Source organism: Lepus europaeus, chromosome Y, assembly GCF_033115175.1.
Source record: "Lepus europaeus isolate LE1 chromosome Y, mLepTim1.pri, whole genome shotgun sequence".
In the NCBI taxonomy this organism is placed as follows: Eukaryota; Metazoa; Chordata; class Mammalia; order Lagomorpha; family Leporidae; genus Lepus; species Lepus europaeus.
In genome coordinates this window covers 30,841,809-30,854,112 of record NC_084851.1, presented here as the reverse complement: position 1 = coordinate 30,854,112, position 12,304 = coordinate 30,841,809, and the positions used below count along the sequence as shown (strand labels likewise).

Genomic DNA, 12,304 nt, shown 5'->3' with positions numbered 1-12,304 from the left:
TTCCAAAGCCATCCAATCACAGCCTGTTGCCAGGCAGTTTCCAGAGCCATCCAATCACAGCCTGTTGCCAGGCAGGCTCCATTGCCAGATGGGTTTCAAAGCCATTCCTGACTTACTGATGCTCACTTGCCAGTGGCCACCTTTGCATGGCCTTCTCATTCCACTACAAAAAACAACAACAGATCCCTCCTTCCCTGTGACCTCTGTGGCACTCCTGGGCCCACACCAGGCAGTGCCCCGGGCCCACTCCCCGGGCCCACCCCCCTTCACTACAGTGTCACCTCTCTCCTGTGGCCCCACAAGCCCATAGTCTCAGGCTCCTGCCATCCTATTCAGGGAGCCCAGTCTCACTGCTCTGGGCCCTCTCTTCCAGGGGCTGCCCGCTGCCTACATGGGACCTGCTTCTAGGCCACTTTGGTGCAAAATCCTGAGGTTCTCTAATGATCTTGCTTCATCTTGGCTACAAATATGGAGGAACTGGTTGATCACAGAGTGAGGACCCACAAGTGGTTGAATTACCACCTACACAGATCTCTCTGCCAGAATCTCCAAGGGATGACCAGCCCCTCCCTGTGCATCCAGATCATTACACCAACTCTGCTGGTAGCCTCTCCTCAGCACATTCAGACTGTGATGGACCAGCTGACAGGACAGATGACACAAATAGTCACAGCAGTGGATGCCTCTGGATCCCCCAAAGAGTAGTTCATTCTCACTGGTCCAGATGGAACAGGAACTGAGATGGTAATCCTGGCTTTCCTGGAGACATCCAGCACAAAGCAGCTCATATTCGATACCTGAGACAACCTCATTCCTGGCAGGATCCAGATGCTCATGGATTCTGCTTCTGTGGAGCAATTGCTGGGCAAGATGGGCTTATAGCAGCTCCAGGTGGTGGAGTAGTGTGTGGTCTGTGCTGACAAAGCCTCTGGCCATCACTATGTGGCTGTCAGTTGTGAAGGTTGCAAAGGTTTCTTTAAAAGGACCATGTAGAAAAATTTGCCAGAGCAACCAAGACTTTGTCACCAACAAACATCACTGCAATCACTGTCGGTTTTGCTGGCTGAAAAAAATTTTGGCTATGGGTGTGAAAATGGAATCTGTGCAGTGTGAACAGAAGCCCATTGATATGCAGTGGGAGAACCAAATGTGCTGCTTCACCTGAGAAAATCTATATCCAGAAGGACCTGAGAAGTCCTCCAATAGCCACAAAACATTTGTGGCAGACAAAGATGGAGCAAGGGATGCTTCTGAACATCTAGCAGCCTACATCAGGATGACATAGTTCTCTTAGCCATGACTTCACAGCTGAAACAAGCCAGGGAGCTTAGACACACTGGCAAACAGTGACCTCCCTTGCCAAGTGAATCCTTGAACAATGTTGACACTTTTGAAAACCAGCTAGAGGACCAGTCTGCAAGTGAGATTACATGGGCCTTTGATATTTTATCTAAAGCACTTAATACCACAGACAACTCCTGGCCTCCAAGCCTGGTCAAAGACATAGACACTAGTGGAATGGGGAGCATCCAACACCCATCAATGAGGTTGAAGGCCCTCTCCTCTCAAACACATCCCTTATGTTTAAGCTGACAATGCCCAGACCAATATTTAAATCCCAGTGGAAAAAACAGGCCATCAAAGAAGGAGGTACCTTTCTCTGAAGAAAGGAGAGAACTTCCACTTTGACTCTGCCCCTATTGGAATAAGATCAAAGTCGGCAAACCCTAAAGGCTTCCATAGCATTGGCAGCTCATGACAAGACCCTCAGGTGATTACTGATGTCATAATTAAGAGTGTCAATTGTTAAATCAGCAACAGGAGTCATTGTGCACTTACTCACCATGTAGGATATCTGTCCTTAATGTGTTGTACTATGTGAATTAACAGTATAACTAGTACTTAAACAGTACTTTACACTTTGTGTTTCTGTGTGGGTGCAAACTGTTGAAATCATTACTTAGTGTATACTAAGTTGATCTTCTGTATATAAAGATAATTCAAAATGAATCTTGATGTGAATGGGATGGGAGAGGGAGTGGGAGATGGGATGGTTGCAGGTGGGAGGGAGGTTATGGGAGAAAAAAGCCACTATAATCCAAAAGTTGTACTTTGGAGATTTATATTTATTAAATAAGTTTAAAAAAAGAAATACCTCAATGTGCACTACATCTACAAGTCTATTTCCCTCTGGTTCTTCCTCTCCATGCACTGGGCCAGTTCACTACAAGCCTTTCAGACACTTGGTCAGCACTGCAACACAACCTAGAGTGGGTCTGCTGGAATGACCGCTTCACTCTGGGCCTGGTCCAGAATGCCCAGGTCACAAGTCTCTCCTGTTGTGAGTTTTCTCAAGTAGCAAACCAAGGAGTCTCAGAGAATGTAGAGAAATGATCAAAGGCTGAGTGACAACTCTGGGACTGGCTTGTTGAGATCAGCCACTTTATTTTTCAAGCAAGTTATATAGAGCCTAGTGTCTGAGGTTTTACAGAGAGGCTTTGTTTTCCACAAAACTGCAACATACATCAGAACTTAAGTTGTGGGAGAGGAAACATAAGAACTTAAGTTGTGGGAGAGGAAACAGATGGAGACATCCACAATAGTAAGAGAGGAGGATGCTGTGTGCTTCTCCCACAGCCAGCTTCCCTATAGTTCCACACAGCATTCTGTGGAACTAGAGCAGAGTTCACTGTGTTTAGTGCCCTCCTCATGTGTGCAGACACGGAGCCTCAAACTTGTCAACACTGTGGCTATCTTGTTCCCCAACATTTCCTCCACTCTTTTTATTTTGTAACTAATACAAAGTGAATATTGGGATTTATGAACATTAGAGAGTAGTCACCAAATTATTTCATGAAAAATACTTAGAATAATGATAGTAGCACCCCACAAAGTAAGATTTTGCAGACTTATTTGATGTAAGCCATTATTAAAATTATTAACCTAATTTGTGAACATTAGTAGTATCTACATGAATTTTAGCCAAATCATAAATATGTTTTGTTGAATTGGCAATCCCTTGCATTTTTTGAACACTCTGTCATCCAGACATGTACTGATTAATCGTAGACAGATTATACACTGAGTTATTCCATCATGCTGTAGTGAATGCCTAAGAAACACTTAATACAATGATTTGTTACATGTGTGTGGCTTTTTCACCTGCCATAGTAGAGGCCATTGAGGCATTATAATAAGTATCTATCATTACATGTCATATATTCATTTTCAAATTCCAGAAAATGTGTAACATCCATTTGCCAAACAGCATTGCCTTTTAATTCTCTAGGGTAGACAGACATTTGTGGACCTAATGGCAAAATGGAGAGCATTGTTTGGAAGATGAGATAATAATTTTTTTTGACAGGCAGAGTGGACAGTGAGAGAGAGAGACAGAGAGAAAGGTCTTCCTTTTCTGTTGATTCACCCCCCAAAGGCTGCTGTGGCTGGTGCAGCATCCTGATCTGAAGCCAGGGAACAGATGCTTCTCCTGGTCTCCCATGCAGGTGCAGGGCCCAAGGACTTGGGCCATCCTTCACTGTACTCCCAGGCCTCAGTAGAGAGCTGGCCTGGAAGAAGAGCAACCAGGACAGAATCTGATGCCCCGAACAGGACTAGAACCTGGCAAGCCAGCGCCGCAGGTGAAGGATTAGCCTATTGAGCCACAGCGCCGGCCAAGGTAATAAGTTTTGATCGCCAAATAAGGAGATATGGGAACTGTGCTTTAGTATGGTTGCAGGTTGATGCAGCAACTGATGGTCGAGATTTTCTTGTTCTAAATATTAGATATGTATCCCAGTAAGTTTTTTTGTAGCCTCATTTAGTCTGCTAGTGGTCCAGGAAGTCCAAAGAAGACTCCAATATAGGAGATGTATAAAAAGGTTTATGTGATTGAGTTACATTTTGTAGAGAGGTAAAAATAGTTTCAAGTGTTGTATTTTTGGCTTAATATAGGAAGTTTCAAAGTATTGTAAAACTTTAGACACATATATAGAGTCAGCAAGACATTGACCACTTGGGAAGTCATTTGTAAGTTGTGCTGAACCCTGAACATTATGCCAAGTTTTATGGACAAAATTTTTTTTATTTAATTTATAACAAGTCATTGTGGCTGTTCCTGTGCAAGTACCAAGTGTACGTAAGATATTGGCCTGAGGAATCAGTGTCTACTCAGTATTTGAGACATAACATGGGTCATGCAGGTAAGGAGAGTGAGCAGCTTCCAATATGGGCAGTGGGAGTCTATTTTTTTCCCAGAAAATGTATAGCAGCTTGCCATATGGGATCATTTTCATGTAGATATTCTACTTCTTGTTTATTTAAAGGTAGTAGTAGGGTGTGGGACTCTACCCCAGCAATAGCTCAACACTGTTTTCTGCCTGACTTAATGAGTCATAATCATAGTGAAGTATGGTGTGATGAAGTTAGGAGGTACATGAGATAGATGGGTAGACTCTGACTGCTTCTGGACTTTGGCTCGTTGTTCCCAAAGGTGTTTTTTGGTAGGGACTACAAGTAATTTATTTCCTTTGTTGGATTGTATCTATGAAGTTCCATTTTATCCAAAATTTTATTTATTAATTGAAATGCTTCCTGAGCCTCAGGAGTGACTATTCTTACCAAATTAAAGTGGACTCTCTCTCTAATAATTGCAACAAAAGACTCATTTGAAGAGTAGTAATGGACAAATGTGGTCTACACCAATTAATATGCCATAGGGCATTTTGTAGCTCATTTAACTTTGATGTTTTCTTTAACTCTAAATGTGGTTTTATAGATCTTATGGTTGTGTCAGTAATTATGGTTCCCAAATCTTTTATAGGTTGCTACCTTTGTAATTTTTCTGGTGCTATGTACAGTCCCTGTTTAGACAGCTTGCCCTGAAGGTCATAAAATGCTTTGTCTAAATAATCCTTACCTAGATGTCCTAGTAATGTATCATCTATTTAATGAAAGGTGAAAACTGGGAGATATCTGCAAAAGAAAGGTTGCATAACTGTATCAACATAACACTGGTATATAGTAGGACTATTTTTCATTCCATGGGGAAGTACTGCCCACTGATATTGGGATGAGGAGATACAATTATTTAACTGTTGCATTGGAAATGTGAATCACTCTTTATCTTTAGGATTGAGAGGAATAGAGAAAAGGCGATCTTTTAAGTCCAAAATAATGATATGGTAATGAGCAGGAATAGCAGAAAGGGATGATGTCATACCAAAATGGAATCTGTGCATACTTAGCAGGAGCATGCATCAAGTTCACCCCAAGGCAACTGGAAGACCATAAAAGGGTATGTAGCCTTGTGTCCTAGTGCAGGAATCCAATGACCATGACCCCATCCCTCACTGTGATTGCAGACAGCTGTTGTAATTGATGCTATCTTTTAAGCATTAATTGGTGCAGGATCAATTACAACCATTTCTGAAAATGACACAGGCCTTTCAACACGATTTCTATCTGATCAAGCACTGTACGCAGGTGGCCTCCAGATAAAAACCAAGTCAGTGTTCTTGCACTCTCCTTTGTGCTGGAGGCTTTCTACTTAGTTGGTGTCTAACAATTTGTTTCCTGTAACAACTGATGTTCCTTATAGGTAATTTATCAAAAGATAAAAAGTGTGATTTAAAAGTTCATGGTTATTGTCCTCAGCCATAAAACCTGCTAATGTCCTAATACCTCTTTGTCACTTTTTCTTACACATATAAGCATGTGTGTCAGTAAGTTTGGTTACACATTCAGTGTTGTTGAGATTATCCTAAGTGTACAACTTTCTTACCCTGCTTCTGTCATTTAAAAAGAAAGTCTATGAAGGTTCACAGCCACCTAAAACCCCACCTGACTAAGAAGTGGTTTATAGATTCATCCTTTGACAAGGAAGTTAATGAGTGTGTGCATCTTAGAATGGGTTCTTCAGAGGGGAATTCCTCATGTCAAGTACACATTTCTTTTTAAAGTGGCAATGGTGCCTTCACAAACTGCCGTCTGGCAGGCCATATGCATTCTTGAGCATGCTGAACATCACTGGTTCTCACCACAGTTGGGAAGATGAGAGCATGCTGTGGTTTCCTTAGAGCTTTTTTTGTGCCCATCAATGCACCAAGGTTTTCCTGTGTGTCCTGTGTGTTTTTATGAATGTTTAGTGACCCACTGACATGACATTGATCCTAATTTTACTGCTTAGAAACTGAGAGAGAATTAAGCAACTTGCCTCAAGGCCCTGGGGTGGGAGAGTGGAGAGAAACCATGAAGTTGGTGCCCAGAGAGCCTGGCACACCTGTTTTATTCTCACATACCCCAGCCCCTCCCTGCCCAGTCCTATCACACCCCAAATGCTTTATGGTCTCTTGCTCTGATGGGGAAATAAACTGATTTCTCTGACAATGAACAGAGAATGGCTCTCAGGCCACTGTGTTCCTTTCCCTCCAGTGCTCTATGTCTCTGTCCATGGCCACCTTGCATTCATGTGCTTTACATTTTACCTGCCCTGTAAAAATTACTCTCATCCTGCAGTTAGCTGTCAAAGACCCACAGCTGCCTCTCAGGCCCTCAGGTTCCAGAGGACTCTTCATCCAGTGCTTCCTAGGCATGACACTTTTTTAGCTAGAAACAGATTCAAGATCTGAGGCACATTGCTTAATATCTCTGTGTCTCACTTTGTTCTGCCATAAAATAGGACTGGCGAGAACCAACACGCCACCCATTTTAGGACTTTTACACTGAGATACACATGTAATGAGCTTAACACAGGTGTTGGAATTTGAGAAAGGGATGATTACTCATGCAGTTACCTAACTGTCTGAAATATTCAGGTAATTTTGCAGACAATAGTGGTAGGGGAGGGAAGGTATTTTGGTCACCTTACTGATGCCCAGAGCTTGCAAGACTGGCAGCCCCTATGATGGGGTTCTTATGTACAACTGTGCTCTGTGCATTGTAGGTCCATCAGAAAATAATCATTTATTAAATGAATAACTAAATGAATGGAAAGTGATTTACTTTTTGCAACTGAAAAATGTAGCATGTTTTCTATGATCCTGTTTTTCTCCATTCCCCAATTGTATTCCCATCATGCTCAGAATTATTTAGTTTTTCAAGCACATGAGGTCCTACTAATCAGATACCCATTTACTTAGTTCCATCTCCTACCACTTTATCCTGCTACAACCACAATTTCTTTTCTAGTATTTGAATGTGATAAGATGATTCTTCATCATCAAGAGCACATTCTGTTAACTTAGTTGAATCTGGATTTGGACCACAGATCTGCTGATCCTCAGCTTTATGATGCTGGAAAATTATTTACCTTCTGTAACTCTCAGTTAAAACTACCTCATAGGTGATAGTACCATACATCTTAAGCAATAACTGAGCATGTTTCTACTCAGTTGCATAACACTAAATAACTATATATAACTATAGCTATAACTACCATTTAGATGTCTAACACTTATAGTAACAGGTACATAGGTGGTAAGTACACGAGACAGCACACTCAAGGAGTTAAAGAAGTTTCAGTGAATGTCAATTCTTCAACACAATATGGATTGGATTAGGGATGCAGATTTCAATTTCTGAATTATTTGAGGGAAATAAGAGTCACCCATAAGACTGGCTAAGCTCTCTAGTTATCAAAATATGGAACAAGGATTTTGAGGGTAAAAGTCTGAATTGTGTGTTGTATGCATACCAAGGGAGGGAGGCAGAAGATTAAAAACCTACCAGTAGAAAGAATCCATAGTGAGTAGGAAGCAGACTGGTACAGTGGATCAGGACCCAGGAGTAAGTGGCATGTGGGGTGGACTGTGGCAGCAAAATACACAGCTCAGAGAAATAGTAAGGTGGACACAGAGTATGAGGACCCTGGATTGCCATTATAGTTGCTTCGGATTTTATGCTGCACTTAATTTCATTCATAACTATTTTGGGTCATGTCTCTCTTCAGTGGGTAGAAATTCACACCATTTCTAAATTCATGTCTATAAAGAAACTCAGAAGGTGACTTTATTTGGAAATAGCATATTTGTGCAAATGTAATTAAAATAAGGATCAAAATGAGATCACACTAGATTAAAATGGTCCCTAATCCCATTGAGAGTGTGTTTATAAGAGACAGAAAATCATATTGAAACACAGAGAGAAAGGCCACATACAAATGGAGGCAGAGATTGGCGTGACACTTCCACAAGTGAAAGAATGCTGACAGCTGTCTGAAGCTGGGGCAGCTGAAGGACAATCCTCTTGTTAGGGCCTTCTGAGAGCCCTGTGCACCTGTTGATTTCATGATTTTGCTGTTTTAAGGCATCAAGCATGTAGTCGGTTGCCATTGCAACTGTTAGGAAGCTAATAAAATGTCTTGGGGAATTGAATGAAATCTAAGTGTCCTGTCTCCAGATGAAGACCTGTTCACACACAAACACACACACACACACACACCGAGACATGTACAGTTTTGCATTGAATTTCATGCATGTTATGAAGCATAATAATTTCATGGATGTTATGAAACATATTCCTGGATCACAGTGTTAGCACTCTTCCTTTATATACTGAAGTGGTCTAGTCATTGAATGGATCCAGCCATGACCAAGTTTCAGAGCAGGGATTGCAGATGAAACATAGGGATGAATAGGAACTAAAGAGAGTTCTGAGAAAAGAATCCATGTGCAATCACTGTTAACAATTTTACAAGACACTCCATTAGTTTTTTCAGGAAGTAGTTACATGGAAAAGGAAATTAATAAGATAGCTTCTAATGTATACAAGGCAGGATTTTTAATAACATTAAAAGGAGCAATTACTTTGCTGCAGTTTCTCATCAATAATGATGGTTCAGGGAAGAAAAGGAACACAAGATATGAATACTGTGTTGTTCCAACCAACAGAGACTAGATAACTAGATGCGGAGATGAGGGGGGGATACCAAATGTTCAATACTTAAGGTGAGGTAAGCTACTAATGAAATCAGTGGCAATGGTTTAGCAGCCCTGGTAAGAGGCAATAAGAGTAATGCTAACCTTAGGGACATGGAAAAGGCACACCCTACTGAGTAGTATCTACTATAGATTGAATTCCCAGAACTCATTGTTGGAAATTAATCCTCAATTGTGTGTGGGTGGTTTGTATGTTTCCTGTAGGCTCAAATAGATGGGCTTTTTTTTTAGATCCATGCAGCCAGTATGCATCTTTTAATTGGAGAGTTTAGTCCAGTTACATTTAGACTTGCTATTGACAAGTAATGAGTTGTTCCTACTATTTTTCCATAAATATTTCTATTGATTGTTTTGGATTTCCTTGGTACTTTTACTATGAAATTTTATGAATTCACATTATTTTATGATTACTATTTTACTTGTGCTTCTGTGAATAGCACATTCTTGAGTGTCATTTGTAAAACTGGCAAGGTGGTGACAAATTATTTATTTTAAATTTATTTACATGCATTTCATAAGTAGAACTTTAGAAACATAATAATTCTTTCCTAGCCTGTACGGTTTCTGATAAATAAGCTGTCAGTCTAATTGGTGATCCTTTAAAATAGATCTAGAGTTAAACTAATGTACATTTTAGGATTTTTTTTAATGTTTTATTTGTGAGTGTTTAAAATGTGTCAAGGTGATGATCTTTTCTGATCATGTTTATTACACACAAGTCCTGTTTACTTCATGCACATGGATAGCCACATCTTTCTCCAAATTAGAGAATTTTCTATTTTTCATTGAATAAGTTTATAATCCATTATGTCTTTGCACCTTCCTTAATTTCTAAGAAATTCAGGTCATTTGGTGGTAGCTCATAAATATGAAATACTACTTTTTTTCTTTTTTTTCTTTTTTTTTCCTTTTTGTTCTTGTTGTTTGTTTGACATGGATCCAAAGATTTGTATTGTGGCTGATATATTTTTTCTTCTGTATCACTGAGCCTCTTTTTAAGGCTTTCCACTATATTTTTTATTTGACATATTGGATTTTTCATTTCTAAAATTTTGTTTGATTTTTCATCATTATCTCTGTCTTCCCCAGCAGTTTCTGAGCCATGCCATATATGAATTTTTTTAATTAATGTATTTGCTTTTCTTTTTTTGAGTAGTCTTATCATACTTTTGAATTCCTTTTAAGGCATCTCATCAATCTTTTTTTCTTCACATACTAATATTGAAGTACTTCCTCTTACTTTTCTGGAGTCATTTTGAGTTCCTTGATCATGTTCCTTATATTTCTACATTTATCTCTTAGAGATTTGTGGATATACTTGGTTTTATCATCTGGGGACTTTTATATTTGAAATATGACTCTATGGCTTAGTGCAGTATCTCCTCCTTCAGCCGATATCCAGAGGTTTGTGCTGGATTGGTCGGAGTTCCAGTCAGTTCTCAAGTGTGAGGCAAGAATCCATAGTGACATCCATGTGGGTATGGTAGATCTCGTCTGTCATCAGCAAGGGTAGGCTGTGTTCCTCAACCCTTCTTTGCCAAGGTGAACCAACTGCACAGTGTTAGTCCACAGTGCCTGAATACCCTACTCACTCAAGCACAGGAACTACACAAAGGATCTGTGTGCTCCTCAGTGTGAGTTTGGAGTCATCCAAGATCACCTACCCCAGCACTCAGGGAACTTTGATCCTCTGGAGTCAGACCCAATGATTGCCCAAGGACCCATCCACACCCCTGCCCCTCTATCACACAGTCACAGGATTCCCACACTGTCAGGGATTTTAGCCTTGTGTGATACCCTGTACATGAGAGAGTTGTGGCTTTCCTGGAGGTAGAAGTCAATCAATGTTCCATGCTGGCAAGCAGTGACTGGTGCCCTGATAGAGTGAGAGGAAGTGAACAATGGGCCCTCACTTCACAGATCCACATGAGAGCACCCTACTTGCCACTAATCCTCCAGGCCAGACTTAAAATCAGTGAGGGCTGCAGATTTATTCCTCTGATAAATCCTCTAGGGTATATGCATGGGCTACAGCAATAATTACTCACCTTATTTTTTAGATTTATTATTTACATAATTGTGAGGTAGAGTTACAAAGAATGAGAGGGAGAGACAGAGAAAAAGGTTTTCTGTCCATTGTTTCACTCCCCAGTGGTTACAATGGCCAGAGCTCTGCTCAATCCAAAGCCTGGAGCCAGGTGCTTCTTCCAGGTTTCCCATGTGGATGCAGGGGCTCAAGGACTTGGGCCATCTTGCACTGCTTTCCCAGACCACAGCAGGGAGCTGGATTGAAAGAGGAACAGCTGAGACTAGAACTGGTTCCCATATGGGATGCTGGCACTGCAGGCAGAGGATTAACCTACTGCACCATGGTGCTCGCCCCAATTACACACCTTATTAGGATGGCTTTCCCCCCCTGTTAGTTGCCAGGTGCCTTTTTATTGGGATGAGAAGAAAGCAATGTGGGCTCTCTTCATGGGGTTAGGTAGGCACCCTGTACCCTGCTAGCACTTCAAGCTGGATGCAAACTCAGTAGGGACCATCAGATTTTCCTTAGGCAATATCACCAGGCAATATCACCAGTGGCATGGGCTCACCATTGTGAGACTGCACTGTCCTCAATGCTCCATAATGTGTACTTCTTTCTGTAGATTTTCCACTGCACAGTTCTCTGCAATTGCCCTCTTGGAATGTGGTTCCTCCCCCTCTTCTCCTGTTGTTTTACTGTGGTGAAAATCATAATGTATTTTCCATGTACAGCCATCTTGAATTCCTCTAATTTCCATTTTCTGTGAACTTTTTGAATACCTCTTTCATTTGGAAGTCTGATTCTTAGTTCATGCTTCTTTTCTGACTACCCTGTGTGTCCCAGGTGCTAGAAAAGAGCAAACAACAAATGTAGGGCATTCCATTACCACATTACCCTCTGCTAAAGACCTTTTATATTGTTACAAAAATGATAAATGGACAGCTAGCCTGGTGGTTATGATTGCTATATCCCACATCAGAATGCCAGGGTTTGACTCCTAGGTCTTACTCCTGACTGCAACCCCACTTAAATAATAGAGTCCCTGACACTCATGTGGGGTGACTTATGTTGCCATTGATTTCTCCACAATGTTGCAGTGGGTTCATTTTTGAGAGGAGCAGCATGGTGGGGGCAAGAGGTGCAGAGTCAACACACAGACCCCGGGAGTCAGGAGAAAGCAGGCTTGAGGCGAGCAGCCCACAGACTCATTTATTACAGTTGGTACAACAGCTTATATAGCCAAGACAAGCCAATCTGGTCAAGGGATGGTCTATGCCCCAACCAATCACAGCCTGTTGCCAGGCAGTTTCCAAAGCCATCCAATCACAGCCTGTTGCCA

General features: G+C 41.2%; 1 pseudogene; it reads left to right on the top strand.

Annotated features, from left to right (window-relative positions):
* Positions 1-462: 462 nt before the first annotated feature.
* Positions 463-12,304, top strand: part of LOC133754209 (nuclear receptor subfamily 2 group C member 2-like) — an 860,911-nt pseudogene continuing 849,069 nt past the window's right edge.